Source organism: Urocitellus parryii, chromosome 13 (assembly GCF_045843805.1).
Source record: "Urocitellus parryii isolate mUroPar1 chromosome 13, mUroPar1.hap1, whole genome shotgun sequence".
In the NCBI taxonomy this organism is placed as follows: Eukaryota; Metazoa; Chordata; class Mammalia; order Rodentia; family Sciuridae; genus Urocitellus; species Urocitellus parryii.
The window spans coordinates 54310837-54323810 of record NC_135543.1 but is presented as its reverse complement, the minus strand read 5'-3'; positions in this window follow the sequence as shown (position 1 = coordinate 54323810).

The window sequence follows — 12974 nt, the reverse complement described above, 5'->3', positions numbered from 1 at the left end:
TTATGAAAACAAGACATGAAAGAGCAAAGTCTCGTGAGTTCAGCCTAGAATGAACTGGTTGGATGAAGAGCTTGCTGTTCCTTTGGGAGAAGCACACTTTAGCTTTCTCATTAAATAAAACCTCTAAGAATCTTCCAAGATCTCTTATTCGTCTTTCCCTATGTTGCACCTAGAAACCTATATTTGTTTTAAAGTGTTTTCTTTCATTTGTGTATTCCATTGGGTTAGGCTCTATTCCCAATACAAATCTGTGTTGGAGGACAAGTTCCTGGTCATTTCTACAAATGGTCAAATGACATATTCAACTTCTTCTTAAACATCAATCATAAGGTTGATATTTGCTTTTTACCTCAACCAACTTAAAATACTATATTAAAACATAATTTATGAGCCAAATTTGACAAAATTACCAGTACAAGTCCATTATTCCGATTGTTGGTAGGTATTCTGTTTGAGAAGGATTGTATTGTTCAGCTCTTGTGAATGATAAATATTTTGGGTTCCAATCCTATCGAGATCATTGAGGCTCTGCATAAACCTTTTTATGTTTCTGTTCTCAGACAGAAAGTATGGCTCATAAAGCCAAACTTGTGGTGGTTAAGGATAAAGGAAGGATGAACATAATTATTGTAAAATGCTTTGTAAGTACAGATTGCTCTTGCTTGCTGTAGCCTGAACTTGCTTTTCCATTAAAATTCCAGATCAGAAGTTAGAAACTTTGGTCCCAATCAAGAAAGCTGGTTCTTTGTCTTGCTTAAGGCCATGGCTCTCCACCTAGGTTTCCCTAGGATATCTAAGATGGACAGTTACTCAGGTCTTACACTGAATCAGAATATCGAGGTGTGGTCTCTGGGCACCTCCACATGTGCTCATTTAATCTTCTTTCAAGGAAAAGGAAGGGTCATTGTCCAACCATGAGGGCCCTGAAGGTTTCTATTTAATGTTTTGTTGTATTTTTCACTTTAGTTTATTAACATTGTTAGCCTTGTTTTACAAGTAAAGAACTGAAGAATTAGGATTCAGATGCTTCAAGCATGCAGGACCATGGTTTCCAAATGTAAGGGCAGAATATAACCAGGCTCCTTCCTCTGCTCTTCTGCCTCCAGAAGTATTTACAAATCTGGCAAAGAAAAAGAAATTGGCAAAGAGTTGGAGGAAGGCCAGCAGTGTCTTAATACCAACACCAGTCCCATCTGCTCTCTTCACCTTTGTTCCCAGATCCAGTGAGCCGGAAGGGAGTTTCCAGGAAATGCAACCTTTTGATTGACTGTCCATAAGTCGGTTCCCACTTCTCTTATCTTTGCTGCCTTCTGCAGCTCTGTGTAGGTAAACTCCAAGTTCATCACAGATGTCATTTGAACACAGGGTTCTGTTTAAGCAAGATATTTCCATGTGTGGCCAATGGTAACAATGATTTGCTGATCTGGTTTCAAAAGATTCCACTGAAATGAAAATCCCATAGAACAGATGGAATCCTAAGTCTCTGTCCATAATGTAGTAAATATTTATAACAAAAAAAAAGTTTGTTTTGATGCTTAAATTTGTGCTGTGACTGCACTTGAAAGCAATGAAGGATTTTTCTTTTTTTCCCCCCAAAAAAAGGCATTTATTTGATTTCGAAAAAGATGTGTCCGTGCTTGTGGGTTTAATCGCCGGTTTTCCCAGAGAGAGAAAGACAATTGTCAGCAGGAGCATTAGGGGACAGAAGGTGAGAGTGCACCAAAGTTGATCTTTTGTATATAAAAGGGAGAGGAGACACCAACCAGAGAAAGCCTCAATTGGAACACATATGTCACACCACAAAACATGCGAGCAGGGGTTTTGTAATTAGAAAAATCTAGGTTCAGATCCTGGGTTTGCCTTATGCTAAAAAAAAAAAAAAAAAAAAAAAAATTCAATTTATTTACTGAATTCTAAACCTGTGCCAGATACTGAGTTAGGCCTTTGGGATACAGAGATAAGTCAGGAATAGCTCCTGTGAGAACACAAAAAAAAATGTAAATTGATCATGGTGAGGTACAATGACAACAAACTACACTGGAGAGTAGAGGGGGACATAGAAAAGGAACATGTAAAAAAAAATCAGATGGAAAGACAGGCCAGGAAGCCTTACTTGCTACTGGTGACTTTTGGACGAATTATTTAACTTCAGTTTTCTTAAGCTCATCATACTCATCTTGCCGGATTGTTATGAGAATATAATTATATGAGCAATTTACGAGGTCTCCTATGGTACCAGGAAACAGTGGAATTTCTATAAATGGTTATGAAGCTCATAACGATGGCTGCAATAATGAAGATGACATTGGTATTAAGGACAAAAGCATCCAAGAAAAAAAGGAGCTCTGGAAGAGGGGGGAAGAGCCAGAGGCTTCCTCGCTCCAAAATTGGGATGAGTGTGTTATCTCTCCTTCTTGATCTGGGCATGCTGCCCCATCTGACTTCCATTATATGGTGAGCTCCCTGTGAATGGGCAGCCTGGTGCCGTCTCCCAGATGGGTGTACCCCCAGGAGTGCTCCAAGATTAACACAGGTAGTCTCTCCTTACATATTCATGGAGGAAAGGAAGTAGATGAGAAAGAGAAGATGGGTGAAAGAAATAGGTGGAAGGAAGAAGAAAGGCAGGATCATTATTCAGGGGCCACCACACTCTGCGGGTCTCATCTCAGGTGTCATGACTCCACCTTCTGCCCCCAGCTCATCATCCTGTTGGTCAACATTCTAATCGACATTCTGCACAAGCTCAGCTCAGTCCAGATTTCCTGCTTGTCTTCCTTCCCTCTCCTTCCTAGGGGGTTGAAATTCCAGCCATGCCTCAGACTGAGTTGTGTCGCCTTCTATAAATTTTTGATCTCTTTAAGTCAAGTGCAGATGATAATTCCAGGTCAATGAGGCAGATGGAAACACACTAAGGCCACTTCCTAAAATTCTACTTCCTAAAATTTACTGCAGTGATTTTTTTTTTACATTAGAAAAGTGATAAAAGGATAAAGTTGCTTTTCAAATGTTCTCCCACTAGAGACACGTGGCTAATTTTTTTTTAAGTTAGAAAACTCATGGAACAAAAATAATTGGCCAAATAATTAGCCTGCAAGAGGGGAAAGTAATCATAAGCAAGGTTCCTTGTCACACTGGTTTGCAGAAATGCTCCAACATTGCAGGTACCTGTGAGTGAGTCTTTAAAGAAATTTTTTTTAAAGGACAGTTTGTTGAAAGTCTTTGTAAAAAAAACAAAAAACAACAACAACAACAACAAACACCAAACAAAACTCCAGATTTCTTCCCTGCTCCATGTAATTGTAAAAGAAATTGAAGTTAAAGTGCAAAAGACTGGGCATTGTAAAGTTTCTAAGCTGCAAGGCCTGAGTTAAAAAGTGAAGGACCAGGTATTGTTAAATTCCTCTGCTATACCCAAAACCTGAAATTCCTGTAGTTGTAAGGACAATGCCCAGAACTGCCCAGTACATATTCCCCCTGACCCTCTGGTTTTTTAATAACCTAGGACCCTGTGTAGCCTGGCACGTAGGCATTCAAGGCCCAAACCAATCAGTTTGAATGTGTACCCCACTTAGGAGTGACCAATCACCCCCGCCCGCCCTGTTCCCGTCAATGAATGTACTAATCAAGTCTAAGAATTGTTATTTGATTTTCCTGCGGTGTATGGTGATTTGTTAAAGGAGACTGTGATGTGTGTAAAGTCCCTGCCCTCCCCCAAAAGTGTACTTAAGCACTGCTCAACCCCTGCCCGGGGCTCTGGGCTGCTCTCCCTTCTTGAGTGGGCACGGAGCCCCATCGTGCTGGAATAATAAATCCCCTTCTGCCAATTGCATGAGTGGTCTCTTGGTGGTCTCTTCCTCCGACTCTTCGCCGGTCCCTTACATAATCAGAGTACTGCCCTATCACACCCTGCCTGAAGTCTGGAGGCTCCTCTCCAGAGAGCTTGGACAATAGATGTTCTGGGATTGGAACTCCAGACAGAACCAAGCTTGAGGATTAAGCACCCAGCTAAAATGAGGAGGAATAAATGGAACTCTGTGACTTGTAATGGGGTACGACTCTCCCCCAACTCTTCCCTCTCTATCCCCCAATGGCAGGCTCCTGTCACCAAGAAGGCAATTGCAAGAACCCTCACAGGGAAACTCAACCAAAGAAACATATATACAGATACTGATCTGGGACTCCCTCTGGCAAAATCGCATAGCCCCCAAAATCATTTACAGTGAATCTTATTGGTTGACAGTTCTCATCTATACGAAAGTGCTTTTTTCTTTCTTTCTTTCTTTCTTTCTTTCTTTCTTTCTTTTTTTTTTTTAAGAAAGAAAATAACCTCTGCAAATGCAAGACAAGAAAACAAATATTATGTAAGATGAAAAAATGCACCGTGGCAGGGAGCTTTCTACTTGGGTTTGTAACTTCAAAGCAGCACACTCCATTCAATGTGTTGCTTGATATTCTAAGGCCTATTCTCTACTCACCAGGAGAGGTGACGCAGTGGCAGTAAGAGTGAGCAGCCAAGAAAATAAGAGCTTTCACTTCCTTCTGCAGGTCTTCATCAGCAACCTGTTTGCAGAAGCAGAGCAGGAGTGCAAGGGGTTTTAACTGCTGCCGACCTGGGCCCGAGGGCTGGAATGTTTGCACTGTCATCCTAGCAGGGTCCTCAGAAATGTGCATCTTGGCAGAAGTCATCTCTGTGGGCTCCTGTTGTCATTAGTGAAGTCAGATGATTGTCTCTGAGTTTCGGTCCACCTGTAGGCTCAATCTGCCCCTTCCTCAACCATCCCTAACTAAAGACATTAGGGGGAATCACAAAAGAGGATGTTTGGGCCAAACCTGGCTGATTCTGGCCCTGCTGCAGATGGTCTCATATCATGGAACCAGCTGTTCACCTCTCTGAGCTTTAATTCCCCTCACTTTAAAAGACAAAACCAACAGTACTTCTCCTTTAGTGTAACTGAGGGGTTAGATGTGACAATGGAGGGAGGATCTAGCCACAAAGCCTAGCACAGAGTAAGTCTTCACCCATCTAAGGCTCATAGATGCCCCATTTCCTTTATGCCCCCAGAGACAGGGCAGGGAAAGGGCCTGGTGGGACTTCCTCGGAAGAGAAGCCGGCTGGGCCCAGGGCACGGAACCATCTGAGGTGGAGTTGGGGAAGGGAGTGCAGATCATCATCAGCAAGGCAAAATTCTCACCTCTGAAAAGATAGGACAGAGGAAAAACAGTGATGATGTGGTCAGCAAGTGCCACAAAGGCAAACAGATTTTTTAAAGAACCCGGTGACCTGCTCTACAGGAACCTGGAGGAGACAAGATGAACTGGGCACAACTAAAAATATGTAGCTCTGTCCCTAGAGCTCTCACCAGGGACTACCCACACATCCACCCTCCCATGTAACTGTGCCTTTGCACACACACATGCTCATGCACACTCATGTCCACACACACATGCTCATGCACACTCATGTCCACTCACTCAAGCTTTCACACATGCACTCTCACACCCACTCATTCATATGCTCTCACATGCGCACATACATGCAAACACACCCACACCCACAATCACACTCATGCACATGCTCATACCTACAAGTGTATTCATGCTTATGCATATGCCCTCTTGCACACACATTCACAACATGCCTTCATACATGTGTTCACATGCATTCTTATATGCTTGCACACAATCTTTGCATACATACACATGCTCATTCACACACATGTGTTCACACATGCTTAAGTACACGTGCTGGTGTGCACCCACACATAGCTGGACTCTATGAAAGGTGTACTCATGGGGTTGCTGACACTGGTAAAGTGACAGTCATTGTTCATTATTCATAGTCTAAGCTGCTTTTCAATGGACCTAACCTGCTGAATAACAATGACTAGACAAAAAGGCCACTCTTGCCTCAAGGAACATACCATTTGAAACCTGACTCACAAAAGTCTAGGACTAGACCCATCCTAGCTCTAAAAATGGCTCATCACAAACTCTTGGCAGGGAGGTGCCTTTAGGGTAGAGCTTTGCTAAGAGGATTTTGAAGTTTTGTGAGTAGAGGCAAAAATTGTGTGAAGCTCTTACCGTATCAACTTTTTGATTTCTAAGGAAAACTTGGTGTAAGCAAGTATGATCCAGAGATAAATGGCTCCTTGCAGCTGGGAACTTTTTATCCAATCCAGAAATTCATGGCTTCCAGTCCCCAGGTGTCTCCCTAGGGGAAATGGTAATGAAAGAGCACCTCCCCTGAACCAGGCTAATTCACACATCTGCACCATCGCCTGTATCTCTCACTAGAACTCTGTGAGTTCACCAGGCCCCTTTCCCTGGTAGGTGAGAGACTCACTGCTTTCCCCCAGGAAGGAAGAAGCGTCACAATTTTAACCAGACCCACCTGATTGCAAAGTCATGCTGCATCCTCTGCCTTGAACTATGAACTTGGCAAATATTTCTAATATTCCTCCTCCATGATTCTTCCAGTTCCTCTGTGAGTTCATTTGAATCTCATGAGAAAAGTGTAAGGAGGTACAATAATTAGGTAGAAAAAGACATTCAGTATACACATACACTATTACCACTTTGCTAACAGACTTTATGTCAGGACAGGGAGGCAGAGAGCCACCGGGGACAGAGCAGGCTCACACAAATGGATGAGGGGATGATTTTGCTTGTCTTAAGGGACAAGGAAGGGAGCAGTTAACCTGATTTCTACAATATCACTTAGAGGAGTGCTTGTCAATTTTTTTAAAAATGCACTTATTGATTGATAAATGGACTAACCCTAGTTAATATCCTGCAAGTGTGTGTGTGTGTGTGTGTGGGTGTGTGTGTGTGTGTGTGTGTGTGTGACATTTATTATGAAAAGAAACCATCCAGAAGTTGTGGATGGACCAAAAGCTTTGGTAAAGTACACGGCTACTTAAAGAGATAAAATAGTGCTCAAATAAGAAAACTCTTCTACTGGCTAATTCCTGAAATTCTACCCTCGGACACATTCTCTTTAGCTTCCCTCGTTCACACTATTGACTTTGATGGTGCCTGTGTCAGGCCCAGGCTGGGCTGGGGTTCAGGAAACAAGATGAATATTGTCCCTGGTCCCAGCAGGTAAGACAGGCCAACACAAAGGAGTTTGAAACACCTGAGTCAGTCAGGGGAGGCTGAGCAGGTAGGAAATGTACCAGAGGGAGGGCGGGAGACAGTAGCACCCAACTTAAGGGCAAGAGCAGTGAGGTGGAGCAAGAAGATGGAGCAAGGGAAGGGAGCCAACCAGACCTTGCTCGGCTGGGTGGAAGATTCTAGAATGGGAAGTTGTTGCACAAGAGAATGATGTCGCCGCCAGGCGTGGTGGTGCATGCCTGTCATCCCAGCGACTAGGGAAGCTGAGGCAGGAGGATCAAGAGTTCAAAGCCATCTCAGCAAAAGCGAGGCTCTGAGCAACTCAGTGAGACCTTGTCTCTAAATAAAATACAAAACAGGGCTGGGGAGGTGGCTCAGCGGTAGAGCGCCCCTGAGTTCAATCCCTAGTACAAAAAAAGAGAGAGAGAGAATGATGTCTACTTTTATGTATGTTAAAATGCAGATTGGGGCCAGGTGTGGTGGTACACACCTAATCCCAGCATATCAGGAGGTTGAGGCAGGAAAATCACAAGTTCAAAGCCAGCCTCAGTAATTTAGCAAGGCTCTAAGCAACTTAGAGTGACTCTATCTCAAAATAAAAAATAAAAAGGGCTGGGGATGTGGCTTAGTGGGTAAGTGCCCCTGGGTTCAATCCTAAGTATTCCCCCAACACACATAAAAACAAAAAGAAAGAAAGAAAGAAAATGCAGATAAGGGCATAAAGGAGGAGATTGGTCCATGTGACCCATTACGTTCCCTTCAATTTTAACAGTGTAAACACTCATAGAAGGGATAATGATTCTTTTGCAAGTCCTGTGTTCTTTGAAGTGAGTAACTTGTCCAAAGACTCATTTTTATATTCAGAGAGGAAGAATACCAAAGCACCCGAAGGCAGTGGAAGGAGAAGGTGTTGGAAAATGAAAGGTGCAAATTAGTACAGAGGAGAGAAATGCTTGTCTTCCTCCCACCCAGCCAGGCCTGATGCCCAGAGGGATACGAGGCCCATCAATTCCTAAGTTTTATTTTGTTTTATTTATTTATCTTACTTATTTGTTGATTTTCTGTTCTTGCAGTGCTAGAGATGGAACCCAGGGACCTTTGCATGCTGGGCAAGTGCTCTACTACAAAGCTACATCCCAAGCCTTTAGTTTTCTTTTACCTATTGAAAATTATTATTCTATGGATTTAAAATCTCATTTTAATCGACAACAGGATATTTGTAGCAGAATTCATTGCACCTGAAAGATACAATTTGAAGGAAGGTTTAGTTATCTGTGGTTTAGGTTTATGTTCAATCCCATTAAAAAAAAATATTGAAATTGAATTTGCTCATACAAAAGTTATTTTGAAAAAGAAGTTAGGGTCTGTCAAATTGTTGTTTGACAACAATAACTGTTGGCAAGCCTAAAGCTAGTTCTGGTACAATATTCTGGGTATCAGTTTGCACAGAAAATATGACATTAACATGATGGAAGAAAAATAAATGTGTGCAAATATTTGCCAATCATCTGCCATGGAGCAGCCACCATGCCAGACTCTGGGGACAGAGCAATGAGCAGGAGAGGTAAAAATCTGTAACTTGATGGTTCTCCAACTCTAGTTAGGGAAGTCAACAAATTCATTTAGATAAGTGACTATAATAATAGCACTAGGAAGGGAAAACCAGGGGACAGATAATGAGGGAATAGGATGCATGGATACCCATTCCACACAGAGAGGTTAAAAAAGGCTTCGGCTGGAAGTAGTGTTTTAACTGAGAACTGGACTTAAGAAAGAACTCTCCAGGGGCACTGTGAGGTCTCCAAGTGGTTGGGGAAAAGGAAGAGCCTGTGCAAAGGAGCATGATCTTGGCTAAACACGATGAGCTAGGCGGGGAGTGCAGAAGGAGGTCGGAGGAAGAAAGTCATCAAACCACAGGAGATCCCAGGCAGCGACTCGGATGGACAGGTAGCCTCCTTTCCAGGAGGCCCCAGGAGATCTTTCCTCCCTGACAATGGTGCCCAGTCAGGGCACACATCTAAAAAACTCATCAATCAACACCAAAAGACTATTCTCCATAGCGGGATGTACCTTAACAACACGACTTCTATAACTTGGGAAAAAAACAAAGAGAAATGCTGAGAATTAATTCCTGGTGAGCCAACCAATATTCCATCATGACTCTGCAGAGAAAAGGAGTGAAAAAGAGCTATGGTTTGGGGGGTGGGGGTGGGGGAGTATGTGGATGAAATGACAGATCTTTTCTTTTTCCCTGAATTGATGACATTGCAACAGAATTTAATTGTATCTTCGGAGATGAAGAAATTCTGTTTATTTTCCTAAAATAATAAAAAAGAAAAACAACCCACTGTCTGGTTCCAGATTGCTCACCCCCAGGGAAATGTAACTGTGCTGCCAGGAAGTAGGAGGTTCCCAAGAAATAAGTAGAGCAGAAACTGCTCCTGAGGTATAGATGTCTTTCCACATCTGAGATTCAGAAAAAGGAGTTCTCAAACTGTATGTGGGAATAAAAATATGCTTCAGTTATCAGTTTGAAGTTAATCATAGAAATGAACAAACTCTGATACTCTGCAATTTCACTCGACATTTCCCTCACTTCTGAAAAATCAAGACAGCCATCAGATCTCCATCTGCACTTGTTAACTGGCTGGAGGGTTATTAGTTTTAGGAAGTGAATGATTTCCCACTTAGTATCCAAGTTATTGTTTTTTCAGGGTCCAAAGCTATAACCTTCCAACCAGGTTGTGGTAAACATTGGCCATTGAAGGCCTCTTCTGGATCATACAGTACTAAAAAGGAACTTCATTTTCACCCTGACATAGCCATAAAAGTAGAAACAAAATAGCATCCCGTATGAATTATTAGAAGATCCCCCAAAAAGAAATTTTAATATCTTTCTTCCAAAATGTTTCCCCTGATCTTTCAGTGTTCTTTTAATTTTTCCTTCATTATGTAAAATTAGGACTCGGCTACCCATCACCTCCTAAAAGCCTAAAAGCCAAGTCAGAGAGTTGTTCTAAGTGGTGATGTGGTTCCCATTTCCCAGGGAAAGGAAAAGCACTTTGGATTGAGAAGAGTGGCCCTTTCTTGCAAGAGCTTCTTAAAGCCTATTCCATTTCAAAATGAAAATCTGACATCACATCAATAAGGAGCTTGGAACTGTTTACAATTGCCCCCTCAACATTCAATGTCAGAATAATGAAAAGCTCCGTGCTTCCTTGACTGAAGGCTGACATTCTGTCCTTCATGGGTAACTTACTTGCCATAGAAGGAAATGAAGAAATAATTTTCAGAGTTGCTATTGATCTGGCATTGCATTAACTGTCTGCCGAGCCAAGCTATTTATTGACTAAATCCTCACTGGCCACTTCTAATTAGCTCAGCTTTCCCTAGCAGATTTTAGGATGGGACAAAAAGACATCAGAATGGGATTCTCGAAACTGTCACAGAGCTATCCGTGTGTCCCCTAAAAGTCTTTCTTAGTTTCCAAACACATTTTAAGAGGCTGGAAGACAGCATGCCATTCAACGATCACTTTTATAGGGGAGCATGAAAGTGTCCCTTGAAACAAATCACTGATCACATGATGGAACAGCGCTTCTTTCAGAGTCAAAAGATGGGATTCATACTGTAAGACCAAGTCTTTCTAGGTGGAGATTTAGACCTTGACCTTATTTAAATCACATCCTCTTGGAAGTCACTTGTATCTATTTAGATTCACTCTTTGTAACACTTGAAATCTCAGTGAACTGCCTATTTATTTTAAAAGTAAACTCTATATTGAAATACAGATTAAATACAGGTTAAATATGTCCAAATCATCAATGTACAGTTTGACTTTTTTAAAGTGAACACATCCATGTGTCCAGAACACAGATCAAGAAAGCATTACCAAAAACCCAGAAAGTGTCCCATCACTGACCCCTGTGAGGGTGACCATGATATGAATGTCTGACACTAGTGATCTGTTTTGCCTCTTTTTGACCTTTGTATAAATGGGATAACATAGCATGCAAATTTCAGTTTCCAGATTCCTTTGCTCAGTATTCTCTTTGTAGGAGTCAACCAAAAACAACAGTTTTGAGGTTAAATTACATAAGAGATGATATCTTTGATACCTCTATGGACTGATTTTGATGGGCATCTATGAAAAGCTAAGAAAGGCCAAACCCCTAAACAGTTCATATAAGTTTAGCAGACATACCAAACTAGTACAGAGAATCTTAAATAGTATGTAAGTAAATAGAAACTGCTTTGTCAGATTATTTCAGAAACATTCAAAAGGCTGTGTTCTGGTCCAACAGAGTAATAGTAGCACTCACATAATTTCAAGTTGACATGAATACATTTCTATCCATAGTATTACAGTGACTCCCTGCTTTAAAAACTTTGCAAAATTCTTCTAAGCTTCTTAAATTCACGGCAGCTTAGAACTACTATATAAATATTCACAGAATTTTCCAAGGCAAAAAAAAAAAATTGCTTCTTTTCTTGGCTTCCAACAAGCAAACCAACAAGAGATTTTACTGGAACAAGATGCAAAGCACAATCATATTAAATTTGAACATCAATTTTAAAAGCAACTCTTCATAATTTCTGGAGCTAGTAATCAGAGAAGCAGAATATTAATGAGACAACGTCAGACACTTTAGCTTTTATAGTTAGGATTTGCTTCTGCTTTTGAAAATAAAAATAACCTGAGTAAAAATAAGTTTTCCTTTCTTTTGTACTATGAAAGTCAAAATTATCTTTCATGACAATTAAATCAGACTTCCTTATTTTTAGTAGAAGGAATAATTTTTCTCTTGTCCCCAAAAAGGGCACTAGAAAGATTTATATAAAAAACTAAACTCTCTTGGGCTGGGGATGTGGCTCATGCAGTAGCAAGCTCGCCTGGCATACATGGGGCACTGGGTTTGATTCTCAGCACCACATAAAAATAAAGATGTTGTGTCCACCGAAAACTAAAACATAAATATTTAAAAATTCTCTCTCTCTCTCTCAAAAAAAAAAAAAACTAAACTCCCACACTCTAAGCTGGTTTTTGAGAGAGTTATATGAACACAAGGTAACACTAAAAATGGATGGAGAACCCCAAATTAACATAGTTTCAATGCCTCATTGAGTCTCAGTAACTATCATGGAGCATGGAAAAAACCCATTCATTCATTCAATCTTTCTTTTACAAAGATCTATTATGTACTGGCCAGGTATCAAGTACTAGTTGTTAATAATTTACTCAAAGAATAAAGTTACTTGCTATAGTAGAAAAATGCATTTTTAGAATCAACACTATGCTGGTAAATAGACGCTATGGGGGGATATTTTATTGCTTTTAGTGTTTGCCAAGCTCTGGGATGCTCCCTGTGGCTGATTTCAGGACATCAGTATGAAGTCATTGAACTGGATGGAGTTGGATGAGATGCACCAGTTTGGCTTTTGTGGGCTGGTAGGAACTGTTTCCAACACACCACTACTTTGGACAGGTGTCTTTAGTGATAGAAAAATTCATACTTGCAATCAGATAACTACATAAACAGTACTGGCCCTTCTTTTCTATTAATCAAAGCAAATGGAGACCTAGCATGCATTCTACAGTTCTGAAAGCCCACACCTATGGCTTCTAACCAAGTCTAACAGAGCTGAAAAACAAGTAATGGCTTTCCAAGGGAAAGCTACATTAGCAAAATAATCACCCCAGAGCTCTACCTTGGAAGAGAGCCAAAAGTTCTGACAGCTCCACATATCTACCTGTGCAATTTTGCTATGATGTCTGAAATTCTCATTGTTAAGCATCATTTGTTTAGGTTAAATCATTGTGTCTCAGAAGAGCTCTGTTAAACTGCAAGTGTTTTCCTGAG